The 16,821-nt window shown below is 48.5% G+C and overlaps 1 non-coding gene across 1 annotated transcript; it reads left to right on the forward strand.

Moving 5' to 3' along the window:
- The first annotated feature begins 2,396 nt into the window (after nucleotides 1–2,396).
- LOC111757030 (U6 spliceosomal RNA) lies at nucleotides 2,397–2,500 on the forward strand. Its single transcript, XR_002791418.1, has one exon. It is a non-coding gene; the product is annotated as a U6 spliceosomal RNA (small nuclear RNA).
- Nucleotides 2,501–16,821: the final 14,321 nt, after the last annotated feature.

The raw sequence follows: 16,821 nt of genomic DNA on the forward strand, positions 1-16,821 counted from the left end.
AGCCATGGACTCCGCTGCCCCACGCAGCGGTCTAACACCCTCCCCGTCTCTGCAGGGGGCTCCGTCCAGACCCTGGGCCTCCCTGCCCACTTAGAGACACTTTCCCAGTGTTATCAGTGCTCCTGGCTGGACCTTGTTCTCAGATGACCTCCGTGAAAAGTGAGAGGGCCAGGCAGGAAGGGGTCAGGGGACCATGTCAGCAGGACAGATTTCCCAGCCTCTTCCCAAGCTTCCCACAAGAGTGAAGTCAGCCCTGAGGCCCAGGAGGTAACAGAAAGCGGCCCCGTCAAACCGAAAAGCCACACTGGAAGTGTGCGAAGGGACCTGGAAAATCCTTGTACTCTGCGTATCCTACTCCAGAATGAGTCCAGATTTGTTTTGAAAAGAAAATGTTGTTAATGACTTCCCACTGAGACACACCTTGGATGCTGAGCGCGAGGCAGGCACAGCAGGTTTATCCTCTCCTGCACCCATGTACTTGCCAACAACTTCCCTCCCTCTGTCCCTCGGAGCTGGTGATGGCCAACCCTGGGGAAATCCTGCCTCCACCTGCTCCGCACCAGCACCTGATCACAGGCAAGAGAGCACTAGATTCTGACTCAGTGGCTTCCCATTTGAAATTCATGGCCTGGGAGCTCCAAGATGTGGCTCTGCCAGCTCTGAAATCTGCATGCAGTTTGCTTGTTTGAAGTCTTGTTCCCCAAATGCTACGTCATGTCCACTCCATCCTTCAACCTGCAGTCCTCACCCCCAGCCCTACCTACACAAGGGATACGCTCCTCGGCCTGGTTCTTTTCTTCTTCCTTTGTCCCTGCATCCTCCAGGACCTTCTCACTGAACAACATCTTAAGTCTTTTTTCTTCTTTAAAAAACAAAAACAGAAAAACACAAGAGTTTGCTAAGTTGCTCAAGCTGGGCTCACATCTATGATCCTCTGCCTCAGCCTCTTAGAGAGTTGGGGACTACAGGTGGGCACCACCATGTGGCTCTCCTCACCAAGTCTGCCCATGAACCTTCACTGCCTCACCTTTCTGGTTGCCTTCGGTCATCTTGATGAATACTCCCCACCCCTTCTGCTCGGACAATGCCTCCTGAGTTACCAGCTCCTCTCAGGCTTCTTTGCCATTCCTAGGGGCACACGGGTTGCCACCTGTGTGTCTCCTCCTCACAGCCCCTGCCATGAGACAGACAGTGCCCATCTCTCTCCCCCAGGTCTTTCCTCCTTTCTCTGCAAAACTTCTTAAGCAATCGCTGTGTCACAGGCTGCAGGGCCACCCTCAGGTCTGAGGATTCACTAGAAGGACTCAGAACTCAGAAGAGCTGGTAAACTCAGTTCTGGTTTGTTTCACCAGAAAGACACAGATGAAAATCCACCAAGGGAGAGGAGCACAGAGCAGAGCCTAGGAGAGACCAGGGCAAGTGGGTTCGGCCACCCACTTCTAGAGGCCTAGTACCCCTAGGCACTTCCTTGTGCCAGCACTGACAGGTGCCACAGACAGGGAATGTCACCAGGAGGCTCCCGCACTGGTGGCCAGGGCTTGCATTCATGTAGCCACAGGACTCTCACCTGACCTCGACTAGTCAGTGTTCAGTCCTTGTGCCAGAGTCAAATGGATACAGTGACCTGTGACAAGTAGAGACAGGCATTTGTCATCAATGGCTTTACCAGCACGAACCATCTGGTGTGGCCCAAGGAAAACAAGGACACTGTCATCCGGCACAAGGGACACCTCCTGGATGCAGGCCAAGGCCCTGTCCTCATGTTGGCCTGTGCAGGGCTTGAATGGCCCAAGCCTGTCCTGTTAGCCCCATACTGGCAGGCGGGGTGCTTAGTCTCTGTTGCTTCTCTCACTCCCACCTTGGCAGGTCCCCTCCACTCGCTCCACCCACCCCACCCATGTCACTCACATCCAGGCCAAGAACAACCTTTATGCTACAGAATCCAAGGGTCAGGCAGCGCCTATTGCTGGCCTCACCCCCAGAGCACCCGAGGCAACAGGCTTGGTGCAGGGCCTGACATCCTTCATCTCTAGTAAGTACCAGGGTGCTAGGACTGCTGGTCCCCTGCCGCCGTTGAGAACCATGGGTCTGTTTCCCCATCCCTGTCTTCAATTCCCTCTGGTCCCTCCTCATCCCCAGACCTCTAAATGCCGCACCGTCCCAGGCACAGCCTCGGGCTCCTAAGTCTTCCTCCACTTATTCCTCCACAGTCTCACCCAGGCCCATGACTTTAACTGTCATCTGACAACTTTCAAAACGAGGACTCTTGCGGGTGTCAGGGTACATGCCTGCAACCACTACTTTGGGAGGCCGAGGCAGGAAGAGTGTAAATTTGAGCCCAGCCTTGAAAACTTAACAAGACCCTGTTTCAAAATTTAAAAAAAAAAAAAAATAGTGCTTGCTTCAGCAGGCCAAAACTAAAATTGGAACAATACAGAGAAGATTAGTGTGGCCTCTGCACAAGGATGACACGCAGACTTGTGAGGCATTCCATAGTTTTCCTTGAGACCATGTTAAGTGAAATAAATCAGACACACAGGCTTAAATATTGCATGGTGTCTCTTCTAGAATAAACCATCTCCTAGTTTATTCCTAAACTGGGGATTTAGCTCAGCAGCATAAATGCCTGCCTGGCAAGCACAAGGTCGTGAGTTCAATCCCAGTACTTCCCAAAAAAAGTATAAATAAAGAGCAGACAGATAACAGGGTGCAGGGAGACAGTGCACTCTCAAATGGGGAGGGCTCCAAGAGATGCAAGGAAGGGAACCGAGGGGAAGGAAAGGGGAGGAAAGGTGTTTTGTACACTCACCAACTCTCCACAAAGAAAGTAAATGTTATACACTGCAAACACGGACTAATAAAAAATAAAAATGGAAAAGAAATTTAAAAGTTAAAACAAGAAGCGTCGGGGAAAACCCTCGGTTCAATTTCCAGCATTGCCAAAAAAGACTCCCCTCTCGGCCTTTCCCCCACCTCCACACTTGCACCCAGGTTACCTGATGGAGTCTCAAAGTCACATACCCAAAACTAAACTCCTGATGCCCCTCCACCCCGCCCCAGGCCTCCCTTTCCCAGTACCAGGGCCCCTGGGCTGGTGGACTCTCTCGTGCCCAATCCGCTCCAGCCATCACCACCTGCCCACTCCGCCCACCTGTCCACTCCTCCCTCATCTACAGAGACCTCCTCGTGTATTTCTCCATCACCCTTTGCAAGGCCTTAACACTCATTCCTCACACGACACCGAAGTGATCATACAGCTCCCAGAGCACGCTCTTCCCGGCACTTCGGAAGGAAATCCAGGCCTTCACCCTGGGAGCCCGGCCCGGCCACCGCTCCCGTCCCAGGCCTCCTTCCCTGTGCCAGGTGCAGAAACCCACACGGGTAGTTCCCTTGGCCCTGAAGGTTTCTGACCGGAGCCGCGGAAGACAGGAGGCCAAACTCGAGCAGGATCAGCTCTCAAACTTTATTACGTACAGCGAACCGGACCTAACAAGGTCCGCCACCCTCAACGTTGGTTCCTCTTCCGCCGTTGGGGGCAGGAACAACCTCTTATAAGGGGAAGCAGTATCCAATCACAGAGAAGCGCGCCTAACAAGCTGATAGGCTAGCGTCACGGGTAACTGGGCAGATATGACAATTTGGCGGGCTTGTTCAGGCCGGGAAGAACCCGGAAGCAGGAAATGGGCGCCATTCATAGGCGGCTTCCCACATCTCCCCCTTTTTTATTTATTAAAATAGGATGGTCTGTGGGTCCCTCCAAGGTGTCTATGACCTTGTTGCTGTTAGACACCTAGGAGTGGGCCTACCTTGTAGGCCGAGGCATGAGAGAATGTAGAGGTCTATACCCTGCTGTGCATCACCCTGTTTTGTGCATATCCTTGCGCCAGGACCATGCTCAAGGTGAGTGGTTCATTTTTTCGCAGGGCCAGGCTTTTGTGAACCGAACCTGGATGCATATAGACATTCATTCCTGCCTTCCCCCCAACCTTTGGGGCGGATGGCACTGCAGTACCCTTGGTCTCGCATCTCAATGCCAATAATTTGGCTCCAGGAGGGACCCCTGGCCTTACAGGCCATGTATATCTGAGTGGAGCCTGTCTTAGGTTGACCGGGAGGGCTTTTCCCGTCTTACCCGTCATTGGCTTGCCCACTCAGCTCTTATAGCTGATGTTCTGCAATGTGAAGGAGATATGCGGCGGCCTGCTGGCCTGATGGGCCACCTGCTGCCATTTGCATGGCTGCCATAGCTGTGATCTTAACCTGCTGCTGAGTTTGTATGAGGCGATCTAACAAGCATTTAATAACCACAAGCCCTACTAGGATAGCCATGGCAATTAGCATAATCAAGGACTGTTTGATTGATGGTGTAAACCCTGGGTGAGGTGGGCGAGGCCGCCGAAAAAGGTGCCAATGTGGGCGGGTGGTGCCAAGGACCCCAAAGATATTGTGGTGGTTCTGTGGAATCTGAGCATATCACAGGGGTGATTAATAGGAACCCACAGAATAGAAAAAGCTCCAAACCAGACATTTTAGTTTGTAGATGGTCTCGGGCGCTGAGCGTCGGTCCCAGAAGGGTCGAGTTGACTTGTGTCCGCGGGCTTATCCTCCTGTGCTTTATCAGGAACTGGTGGGGAGTTTACTGCTCGCGTCAATCTTTCCGGGACCCACAGCGGTTCGCAGCCTGGTTCCTGTGGGAAGACACAAACCGCACCTCGGGTCCAACTAACCACTGGATCCGGGCCCATCCATTGTCCTGTAAGGACATCTTTCCATCTCACCAGCCCTTTGTCGGCCGGGGACGGGTTATTGTGCTCCATGGCAGGGGAATGATTATTGTGATTAAGGTTTAAAAAATTTATGGTAAAGAGTGCCAATGATATTCTTCCTTTGGGCGTTAGGCCGTGGCCACCCAATTCACGGCACAGGCGTGTCCACTCTTCTAAGGACCTATTTTTGTTAGTTCTTAGGACATCACGGCACTCCTTAGTGCACTGTTCAAAAATCAATTGTTTTATGAGAGGGTGAGCCGCCTCAGCATCTGGAAAAATCCTGTTAGCGGCCTCAAGCATGCGGGCCACAAAGTCTGAAAATGGCTCTCCCTGCCCTTGTATAATTTTTGTAAGGTGACCCGTATGTTCTCCCTTTCCAGCCAGCCGTCTCCAGGCCTGGAGGCCACAGCGGCTAATTTGTTCATAAACCTGGCGAGGGTATTGAGTTTGATCTTCCTCAAAGGCTCCTCGCCCTAATAGCATATCCCTGTTCCATTTTTTCTGGTTATTTTCCCTGTTGGCTGCCGCCTGCTCTACACAGAATCCGGGGGAGAGGCAGGCGCGTGCCAGTTGGGTCCAATCTCCAGGAGTTAAAAGCAGACCTGCCAATGCCTCTAAAAGCGCCATGGTAAATGGCGCATTGGGCCCATAAGCTGAAACTGTGTCCTTGATAGCTTTAAGTTGTTTAATTTCTAAGGGCTCATAATATCCTCCTCCTCCCCTGCCTCCTACTTGTACCGGGAATGCATGGAGACCGGAACACTCAAAGGGAAGCCGCGACCATACCCTCTGGTGGAAGGAACGTCCTCCTCCCTCCCCAGATGGGGGCGCAGAAGGCAACCCAGGAAGTAGCTCTCCCTCTAACCAGGGCGGTGCCATAGGTTGTGGTGGCAGCCCAGGGAGCAACTCCTCTTCCGGCCACGGCGGTGCAGTGGGGCCTGGCGCCCTGAAGGGAGCGACCATGGGTCGCGAACTTGCCAAAGGGCGGAAGGGCTTAGTGGGGCCTGGCGCCCTGAAGGGGGTGATCGTGGGTGTTTGGTTCCCCTTTTTATCTTCCCGAGCCCTGAATTCCTCTTTAAGCTGTGCAGGAGGGTCCTGTTTAGCGAAGACAACCTCCTCTTCTGAACCTTCCGAATCAGAATCAGAATTAGAGCCCTGAGGGTCCTCCGGAGACCCACAATCGGCAGTGGCTCCGGGCTCCTCTGAGCATTCCGATCGAGCTCTATCAAAAGCCTGTCGGGCTGTATTAGCGAAGCGAAAGCAAAACAGATGCAAAGGGAAAAGAAAAGAAAAAAAAAAACCGGCGTCCACTCGTGTGGCGCTCAAAATCTGTTAGGTGCGTCCACCCAACCCAGGTGACCCAGTACTCACCTGTCCCGGGAACCGCTGTATCTCACGTAGCTGATCAGGGTGAAGAGAAGAGGCGCTCGTGGCCTTCCGTTGTTATTGGGCCAGGTCCTCCGTCGTACCGCAGGCGACAGCAATCGCACCTCCCGGCCGAAGAGGCACGTCGCTGAGTCTTTTATTCCCCGTACGGGGGCCACCAGATGACCGGAGCCGCGGAAGACAGGAGGCCAAACTCGAGCAGGATCAGCTCTCAAACTTTATTACGTACAGCGAACCGGACCTAACAAGGTCCGCCACCCTCAACGTTGGTTCCTCTTCCGCCGTTGGGGGCAGGAACAACCTCTTATAAGGGGAAGCAGTATCCAATCACAGAGAAGCGCGCCTAACAAGCTGATAGGCTAGCGTCACGGGTAACTGGGCAGATATGACAATTTGGCGGGCTTGTTCAGGCCGGGAAGAACCCGGAAGCAGGAAATGGGCGCCATTCATAGGCGGCTTCCCACAGGTTTCTTCCCCTTGTTTGCAGATTTGCTTGTTATTGTTCAGGTCTCTCTGTCAGGCAGCAATCCCAGAAGGTTTGCTGACCACCTGGCCTCAAGCCAAAGCCTCACCCTCTCGCTGCGGGATCTCCATTGTAGAAAGATGGGACATCTAGGTCTTTTCCTGGGAAACAGCTTTATCTGCTCCCGCACTGACTCAGTGGATTCATATCCAGAAGCTGAGCGCTGAGCGCACGTAGTTGCACGCTTTTATACAGCCGTTGTGTCTTTGTCTCCCTTCTGTGGGTGAACACTAGCACTCTGCAGACTGGCTGGGCATGATTTGTGTTGCGGAGTCACATCAGAGCCACACGTGTGGACTCAGAGGCTGACATTGCAACAGTGGGAAAAGTTCCATGGATGAGCGTCCCTACCACATTCTCTGCCCTCGGCCCCGTCCTCTGCCTGTACTCCAGCCCTTCCCACCCAGCCTGGGCCTGAACCCGCACCTCTCTACCATCTTCCCTCATCCTCACCCTACTGTGATCCTCCTGCCTCAGCTTCCTGAATGCTGGGGTCACAGGTGGTCACATACCGCCAGGCCTGGCACAAACTAGGCACATACTGATTTCCTTAATCCAATGAGGAAAGTGCTATGATCAAACGGAAGCCCAGAGAAGGGACTTTCAGGCTGGGGGCTGGCAACTCTGGGATTTTAATCTAGTCTGACTCCAGAACAAACAAGCTGTGTTACTCAGAGTCTTGTCACTATAATGCAATGCCTGATATAATTAGCTTAGAAAGAGAAGAGGTTAGCTAGAGTTGGTGGTGCACACCTACAATGCCAGCACCTTGGGAGGCTAAGGTAGGTGAATCACAAATTGGAGTGCCTGGGCAATATAGTGAGAAGCTGTCTCAAAACAAGAAATAAAGAAAGACCAGGGTTGTAGCTCAGCATGAAAGCCTTCAGCTCAATCCCCAGTACTGGAGGAGGGTGGAGTTTATTCTGGCTCACAGTTTGGAGGTTCCAGTCTGTGGTCCATTAGCCCCATTGTTTGGGGCCCGTGGCTGGAGCACACGGTGGAGAACACCTACTCACCTCATGGCCAGGAAGAATGAGGAAGAAGCTGGGGACCCACAGTGCCCTCCGAGGCCCTGCTCCCGGTGACACAAGCACCTCCCGTCTGGCCCAGTTACCAAAGCTGTCACCACCTACAATCGCCCCACACTGGGGACCAAACCTTTAACTTTGCAGAGCACCCAACTGCCAAACTACAGCATCCACAAATGCTGCAGGGAATCTGTAATCTGGGGTTCCCTTCCCTCAGGTACCAAAACACTAAGGCTGTCATCGGAAGCCTCTGCTGCAGACCACCTTGCCCTCGAGATCGGCCAGGAAAATTAGGGATCATCTAGGGAAGGCATTAGAGGGAAACGGAGGCAGGCAGGATGGCAGGGGCACAAAGACCCCAGAGAGAAGAGACATGCAGAGAAGGGGGCCCATTTACACGGGGAGGCCCAGGGCAACAGTGGACAATGTGGCAAGAAAAGAGATGGCTAATCCCGTGGAAAACTGGAGTTCAGGGTGAGGTCCCCTGGTAACTGACACAGGTCTAGAGGGGACCCCAAAAGGTTATACTCTTGGAACTATTCGGACCACCAACCACCACTGCCACAGGTGAACACCAGTTTCTGACCCTCTTATTCACTGCCTGAGTCAGTTGTTGCCAGGCATAGGTTTTTGTTTTTGGTTTTTTTTTTTTTTTTTTTTTTTTTTGGTGGTACCAGGGATCGAACTCAGGACCTCTAACTTCCCAGAGGGCACTTATGCCGCTGAGCTAATTCCCAGCCATTGGGATAGATGCTATTTTTGTTGTTGTTGCCAGGCATATCTGGAAATAAAACTAAGTAGAAGAAAATCCAGAGAAGAGAAACAAGGTGTAAAGGTCAACAGATCTACACGTCCCGTAAAACTGCATAGAACAAAACACTTGCACACGCACACGCACGTACACACACCCGCAGGCTACTGCAAGTAGACCAACTGCATGTGAACAGGGTTGTTTCTGTGTTGACATCATGATGATGCTGTAGTCTAATTTTTCCAGGAGTTATTGTTGGGAGAAACCACGTAAGGAACACATGGGTTCTCTTCATGTTACATATTACAGTTGAATGGGAACCTACGATTACCTCAAAGTAAAAAAAATGTAATTTAGTAATGAGATAGGCCGAGGGTTTAGCTCAGCAGCGTAAGTGCCTGCTTGGCATACTCGAGGTAGTGAGTTCAATCCCCGGCACAAAGAGAGAGAGAGAGAGAGAGAGAGAGAGAGAGAGACAGAGAGAGAGAGAGAGAGAGAGAGAGAGAGAGAGAGAGAGAGAGAGATCCAAGTGGTGGAGTTTTAAGTTACACTCAAAAGTAATTATGGCTACCATATTTAGGATGCTTAAATGACAAATGGGAAAATTTCAAAAGAATTGTAAACTGTAAACAAGAATCAAATGGGAATTCTAGGACTGAAAAAAATACATTCACTGAATTTGTGAAGTTAATAAATAGGTTTAGCAACAGACTGGATACAACTGAAAGAGATCAAAAGAAATAATCCAGAATAAAGACTAAGGGAAAAGAATGGAAACTATTTTTAAAAAAAGATTAGAAGGCTAATATAGCACAAGGGAAAAGGTCCAATAGAGAAGAATCCTGGAAAAAAAAGTAGAAAGTGCAATTAGGATAGAAATGCTGTTTGGATAGATAATACCTGAGAATGTCCTAAACTGTTGAAAGACATGAAGCCACAGATTCGGGAGTCTCTGGGAACTCCATACACGGAAATTGACCTGGAAGTAAAAAAAAATTAATTTTATCTTAAACTTTCATATTTCTAGGATCAATGTTACATTTTCCTGGGCTGATCAGGAAAAGACTGAGCCAGGTGACACAAGCCTGTAATCCCAGCACTCGAGAGGCTGAGGCAGGAAGATGGCCATGAGTTCAAGGCCAGCCTGAACTACATAGCAAGACCCTGTCTCAAAAAACCAGGGGGAGAGAGAGAGAGAGAGAGAGAGAGAGAGAGAGAATTACAAATTTAGATTTGGCAGCACACACCTGTAATCCCAATTTCTCAGGGCGCTGGGACAGGTTTGAGCCTAGTCTGGGCAACTTAGTAAGATCCTCTCTCAAAATTAAGAACAATAATAGTACTAATAAAAGATGGAGGATATAGTTCAATGGCAGAGTGACTGCCCAGCATGTCAGGTCCCAAAGCTCAATCTTCAGTTTGGAAAATAACCCCCCAAAAGAACATATAACTAACAAACTACAACTACAAAAGAAAAAGTTACATAGTAAAAATAATGCAAAGAAGACCAAATCGGGCGCAGTGGTACATGTCTATAGCACTCCAGGAGGCTGAGGCAGGAGGGTCACAATCTGGAACCCAATCTTGGCAAGTCAGTGATTTGACAAAATCCTGTCTCACAGTGAGGGACTGGGATTTAGCTCAGTGGCATAAGTGCCTTCCTGGCAAACACGAGGTCATGAGTTTGATCCCCGGTACCAAAAACAAAACAAAACCCAATAAACCAAATTATGTTTTGTCTCACAGTGAGAGAGGGAGAATGAGTAGGAGCGGGGGTGGCTGGGGATATAGCATAGTATGAAGGCCCTGAGTGCGATCTCCAGTACCAAAGAAGGATGAGGAGGCCAAAAAGTGAGAGATAAACCAACATAGAAAGTGTCGAACAAATAGAATATAAATAGTAAATTTTCTGATCTAAATCTAATTTTAATGCACATGAGTAATTATTATAAATATATAAAGATAAATGTCCCAAATGAAAGATAAATATCATTAAACTAGGTTAAGGGGGGTTTTATAGAAAAGTTGAAATTAAAAAGATATAAAATATACTATACAAATTCTAATTGATTTGAGGCTGCAGCCCCTCCAGGGGGAGAACCACTAGCATCTCCTGAGATCCGTGCTATGTTGGAACTTAGGGCTCCAGGAAACCAAGCAATCAGCTTGCCTGCTTGGTAAGTGGCTGTGATCTGGCAGGCTGCGGCCGCCCCTGGGGAAGAACCACCAGTGTCTCCTGAGATCCACGCCAAGTTGGAGTTTAGGATGCTGGGAAACCAAGCAACCAGCCTGCCTCCCTGCTAAGCAATAGTGAGCCTACTGGTGCACGCCCTAGAGTCAAACATCCCACGTTCCCTACCCCCCTTCTCCTGTCCCCCCTGTTAGCAAATGGGAACCAGAAATCTGAGCATCTCCTGGGAGGTGGACCATAGCAAATAAGGAGGATTTCCTTCTACCATCTCTTTGAAGGCAAATATTTTTATTACTGTTTTGCTTTGTTCTGATTAATGGTACTGCTCTATTCAATATTCTGTTTTGATAAGTTCTATAATGTTCTATATTTCATTTTAGTTTAATATACATGATTGAAAGAACAATTATTGTGAAGATGATGAGATATAGTGTGATACCTATTATTGTTATCCTGGTACCTGCTGTGAAGTTCTGTACCAATCTCACTACACTGTCTCAGTTGGCTTTATTCTGTCTTGTTCTGTTGTATTTTACTACCTTCAAAATAAAAAAAAAAATTTCATCCAAAAAAATTCTAATTGATTTTTTCCATTTTATTTCAAGGAGAAAAAGAAAAAAAGAAGCAAAGAAACTAAAACTAAATTTCAAAACACATTAATCAGGGGACAACAGTGGAATATACATTGCACATTGTCATCCCAAAGAAATTCTAATTCAAATAAAGTTAGTATACCTATGCTTAATTCAAAGTAGATTTTAAGATAAAAAGCATTGCAAGAGATAAAAAGAAACATTTTGGGGACCTCTCGGAAGATGGCGGAGTGGTGACCAGCTGAGAAAGAGCCTTTCCAAGATGTAATGTCCAGCCACTGGAATATAGCAACATGAGGAAAAGAAAAAGGAGGGAAATGAGTCCCCTGGATCCAGGAAAGATCTAAAGTGAGACTTGAAGTCCATAGAGAGAGATAACCCAGGAATCCAGCAAAAATAAGAAAACCAGATTTGGCAGCCAAAGAGAAGCCACGCCCCCTAGTGAACCAGAGGCCACAGGCCCGCAGAGGAAGCCACGCCCCCGGAGAGCCCACCTCCCTGGGTTTGAGAAGCCACGCCCAAGGCAAGCCCCACCCAAAACAAGTCCAAGAACACAGGCACCAAAGAAATTGGAAGTCGCACAGCCAAAATTTTTGCAGTGATAGCAACAACTTAGGACTTACGTTGTTTGATTAACTTTGCATGCCTGGATTCAGTAGTCTGAGCAACTATTTGGAGGATAACAGTGTGCAGTGTACTATTGTTGATTTCCTGTCTTGCTTTTGAAATCCAAGGTCCTTCTCATTGTATTGTATTGTTTTGTTTTATTCTCTTTAAAATAAAAAAGAACTTTTCATTTTTTTCAAGACCAGTAGGAGTCAACTTATTGTTCACTTTGCTACATTTTTCAAATAGGCCAGCATCTCAATGCATTCTTAAATTTTGTAAAATTGTATCCATTTATATTTGTTTGTTTTTTTGAGTATGTTTTCAGTGTGTAGCAATTACAATCTCTGTGAGGAGTTGGTACTCATACATAACACAGCTTAATTGGTTTTTGTTTTTGTTTTTGTTTTTACCTCTTTCCCCTCCCCTCCCCTCCTCTCTAGCCCATCTCTCCACCTTTTGGTCTAAAGGGGTTTTTCACAATGATGAAAAGTCAATCTCTTCAGAAGATATAACAATTATAAATTTGTATCTACATGTTAATACAGTTTCATAAATTTTTATTTTTTGGTTTTTTGAGACAAGGTTTCTCTATGTAGTTCAATCTGGCCTTGAACTCATTATGTAGCCTGGAGTGGCCTTGAACTCATTGATCTTCCTGTCTCAGCCTCCTGAGTGCTGGGATTATAGCCATGTACGCCACACCTGGCCATGGTGAGATATTTTTGACACTCTTAAGAATTTATGAAATCAGGCCTGGGGATGATTTAGGTCAGTGACGTAAGCACCTGCTAGCAAGTATAAGGTCATGAGCTCAATCCTCGGGTACAAAAAAATAGAATTTAGGGGACTGGGGATTTAGCTCAGCAGCATGAGCGCCTGTCTTGCAAGGAGGCAGTCGTGAGTTCGATCCCTGGTACCGATAAAAAATGAAAAAGACAAAAAAAATAGAATTTATGAAATAAGCAAACATCTAAGTGTGGGTAGAGAGAATGTGAACAAATGATTAACAAATTTGACCTCGCAGAGCAACTGTAGAATATTCTTTTCAATGCACATAAAATATATTGATTATGGTAGATCAAAGTAATGCCACCCCCTGTAATTTTGTCTACATCCTACTCCAGGGCACCCAGAAATATGTCACACAGCAAATGGAAACAAGGGTGAAGATGGAATTGAGGGTGCTCATCAGAAGATCGTGAGATAAGAAGATGATCCAGGATTATCCTGGTGTAATCTTGAGGTGCTCAGATCTGGAGGAGGAGAACAAACAGCATGAAAGTCAACCATCCACTGCTGGCTCTAAAGGTGGCGGGATCCATGAGCCAAGGAATTCTGGAAATTTCCACAGGCTGGGGAAGGAAAGCAAATAGTCTCCCTGGAGCCTCAGAAAGCATTAGAGCCCTGGGGACAGCCCTGATGTTAGCCCAAAGAGACCTGTTTCAGGGTTCTGGTAAATTTGTGTAGCTCTAAGTCACTAACTTGATCACAGTTAGTTTTGACATCATAGGACACTGAAACAATAACCATTTTCTTGGGTTAAAAAGCAAGTCTCCACACAGTCTAGAGAATGGGAGCATACTGAATAAAAACCTAAAAATGAGTGGTAAAAAGAAGAAACTAGATAATACCTGAATGTTCACAAAATAAGCAATATGCTTCTAAATAATTCATGGATCAAGCCAAAAATATTTTATTGTAAAACCATTTGAACTAAAAGATAATGACAACACAGAATACCAAAACATGTGCGATGCAGTTTAAGGTCTGCAGAGAGGGAAAGTTTTTTTGTTTTGTTTTTTATCGATACCGGGGATTGAACTCATGACCGAGTGCTTGCAAGGCAGGCGCTTATGCCTGCTGAGCTAAACCCCCAGTCCCTAAAGAAGGAAAGTTTTAGCCTTAGTAGCCATTAAAAAAGAGGGAAGACTGATAATCAAATTTCCATCTCCAGTAGTCAGTAAATCAAGCAGAAATAAATAAATAGAAGACAAAAATGGTATAGAGAGAGTCAATAAAATTTAATTCAGAACGGTTACATTTCGGGGAAGATGACAGAGGGGAAAAGGCAGGGGAGTATTCTGGGAGCTATGGAGCAGAGTCCTTGAGGGCCTGAGCAGGGTGGGGAGCCCCAGTGTGACACAGACACTATCATACCCTGAAGTCAGCTCTGCCCTAAGAAAGGATGCGAGCTTGTGAGCGGAGCCATACTCCACACCACTGGGACATCTGTACCTAGCATAGAGACCTCCAAGCACCTGCTCTCTGTTGGTTCCCGGGGGAGGTCTGGGATGGAAAGACAAGCAGGACAAGGCCCTTGCCCCGAAGGAACTCATGGAAGACAGAATGAAGCCACAGGAAACAGGGGAGATGGGTGGTGGTGGTAACACGTACCAGGCAGGATGTGAACACAAAGCACTCTTCCAGGGCCACGTGTAGGGCCCCGATGTGTGCATGCGGGCCCACAAGCTTGTGGACTCAGATAACTGAGAGGAGGGAAGAAACGGTGGCAAGAATATGAGCGGGAAGGACAGGCGAGCAGAGGCAGGGAGGTGAGAAACATCCCAGTGAAGCAGGGAGCCGTGAAGTCTTGGCACAGAGGGAATGGCACATCGAGGAGCCCACAGCAACACAGAGAACTTTGAATGCTGCGTCACGGCATGTGGAAGCCCCTGGGCAGATGAGGGAACTGTGGAGGGAAGGAAATGCAGTGGGGAGATGGGGGCTTTAGAAAGTCCACCCTGACCGTGGTCTGGAGGGTGATTAGGGAACAGCAGGCCCGTGTCGAAGCCCCACTGAGGAGTTTTTGGGGTGATGCAAAAGGATCTTGCTGCTGTGCCTAGGGGGAGCTATATGAGGAACTGGTTAGGAGTCAGAACTGGGAGACTTCCGATGAACTGGAGGTGGGTGATTGCAGGGCTGCTTCCTGTTTCTGGTGGAGGCAACTGGGTGGCTGGTGATGGCATATTAGAGAAATGTGAGGAGAGCAGGTGGGTAGAGGGAGATGATGGATTCAGTTTGGAACACACTGAGTTTGAAGCCCTTGCAGGACATCTTGGTGGGGATGGCCAGGAGGCATTTGGATATTTGGATCTGGGGAAAGAAAGACAGGGGCCATTAGAATCTAGAAAGACACTGACATTGGAAACCACAGGAATGGATGAGAGCCCCAAGGTCAGTCCTTAAGATAGCAATTCTCAAGAAGGGTGAGAGGGTGGTATTACTCCCTGGGAATACTCGGGCACTCCAGGGGGGCTTTTCCAGAACACACTCCTCCCACCATTCTAATAAGCACTGTGATCAAGGAAAAAACCGATACTGACAAGGAGGTGACCTAAGGTAGCAAGAAATTCACAATCATACTGAGAAGAAGAGATGGTCAAGTTAGACACAGAGGTAAAAGAAAGGGGAGACCACGGAGGTGAAAATGGAGACAGGAAAGGCAGGAAATTGAGGTACCCTGATATTAGGATCGAGTACCCACAGAGTGTTGGGAAAAATCACATTCCAGTCCCTCACCATACTGGCCCTGAAACCTGAATTGTAAAGCATTCTCCAGGTGCTGCCTCTGGGGTAGAGAACTTCTCTGGGGTAGAGAACTTCGTGAGAGGGGTGCAGTCAGCAGGCTCAGCAACCAGAGAGCATGGCTCCCTTAAAATAAAGACCGCAGTGAGGGGGCTGAGGTCTCGCTCAGTGGTGCAGTGTTTGCCTAACAAGCATGCAGCAAAAAAGACTCAAAAGATTCTGTCGAATGTCCGCTCCTCAAGAGGTCACTAGTAACCACGAAATAGAGAATTTTGGTGGCTTTGTGGGAGGGAAGCCAGATTGTAGTGGGCTTCGAAATGAAAGGGAGATGAGTAAAAGGAGACAGCAAGCGTGGACCCGGCGGGGAGAAGCCTGGGTGAGAGGCGGAAGTGAGAGCATCAGCCCCCTCAAAGGCCACCTTCATTCCTGGGGAAAGCTGGTGAAGGGGATGAAGGAATCTGGAGGCCCTCTGAGCGTGCAGGGGAGGCAAGCTGAGACTCGGCAAGGGCCTAACACCCTCCGCGCTGCCAAGTCTCTGAACGAAAACCCACTGTGCCTGCCTCCTGCTTACTCCAAATCCTGTCTGCTGTCTCCACTAAGAGACTGATCCATATGCCAAACTGACCCTGTTACTGCCTTTCCAATTACTGCCCGGCAGCTACTCTCCCTGGTTCTCGCTTCACATGAGGAAGCACCAAGCCACTATCACCCTTCAGACCACCCCCTTCCCTCCTTCAGCGATCACAAGCACCCAGCCGGAGCTAAGCTCCCTGTAAATGCAGCAATGGGGTTCACTATGGAATATCCCACTGAGTCTGCTCCAGCCAACGGAGTCTGTTAGCTCTTCCGCTTCCCTTTCTCTCCAGCCGTGCCAGCTCATTTGGGTAACCGACCTCCGAGAGGAATCAAAGGCAGGCTCTGGACAACAGTGTCTTTCTGTTAGATGGCACAGGTGTCTCCTAGCGACTAGGTGACCCTGGGAGATGAGGTGCGGTGGAAAGAGAGCGCCCCGGGTTCCTTCTCCAGGAGACATCATCTTGATTTTTCCTTTATTCGCTTAAATTCCGTGCGCTTTAGTTCAGATGGGGTTGCGGGTAGCGCTAATCTAAAAAGTACTGTGGTGAGAATCAAGTGAGAAATTAACTGAATCGTAAAGCCCTACATAAGTGCTAGTTATTAGGTTTTTGAGGTCCTAATAAAGTAGCAGCTCGGTGTCACGAAACCAACAAATTACATCTACTATTTCAAATGACGAAAAACTCCACGTCAATACTACTTTTCGAAGTTTTTCTTTTTCTCGCAAAGAACTTCAGTCTGCCCGCGGCTCTTCTGGCACACGCAAGACGACTATAAGCGAAGCCCCGCCTCCCTAGCTTCTAGGCCACGCCTCTTTCTGGGCAAACCCCTACGTCGTAGGGCCTTTGGACACTGATCGACACCTTTATC

Source organism: Cavia porcellus, unplaced genomic scaffold (assembly GCF_034190915.1).
Source record: "Cavia porcellus strain 051 isolate PalLab524CR breed Dunkin Hartley unplaced genomic scaffold, mCavPor4.1 scaffold_40, whole genome shotgun sequence".
Taxonomy (NCBI): Eukaryota; Metazoa; Chordata; class Mammalia; order Rodentia; family Caviidae; genus Cavia; species Cavia porcellus.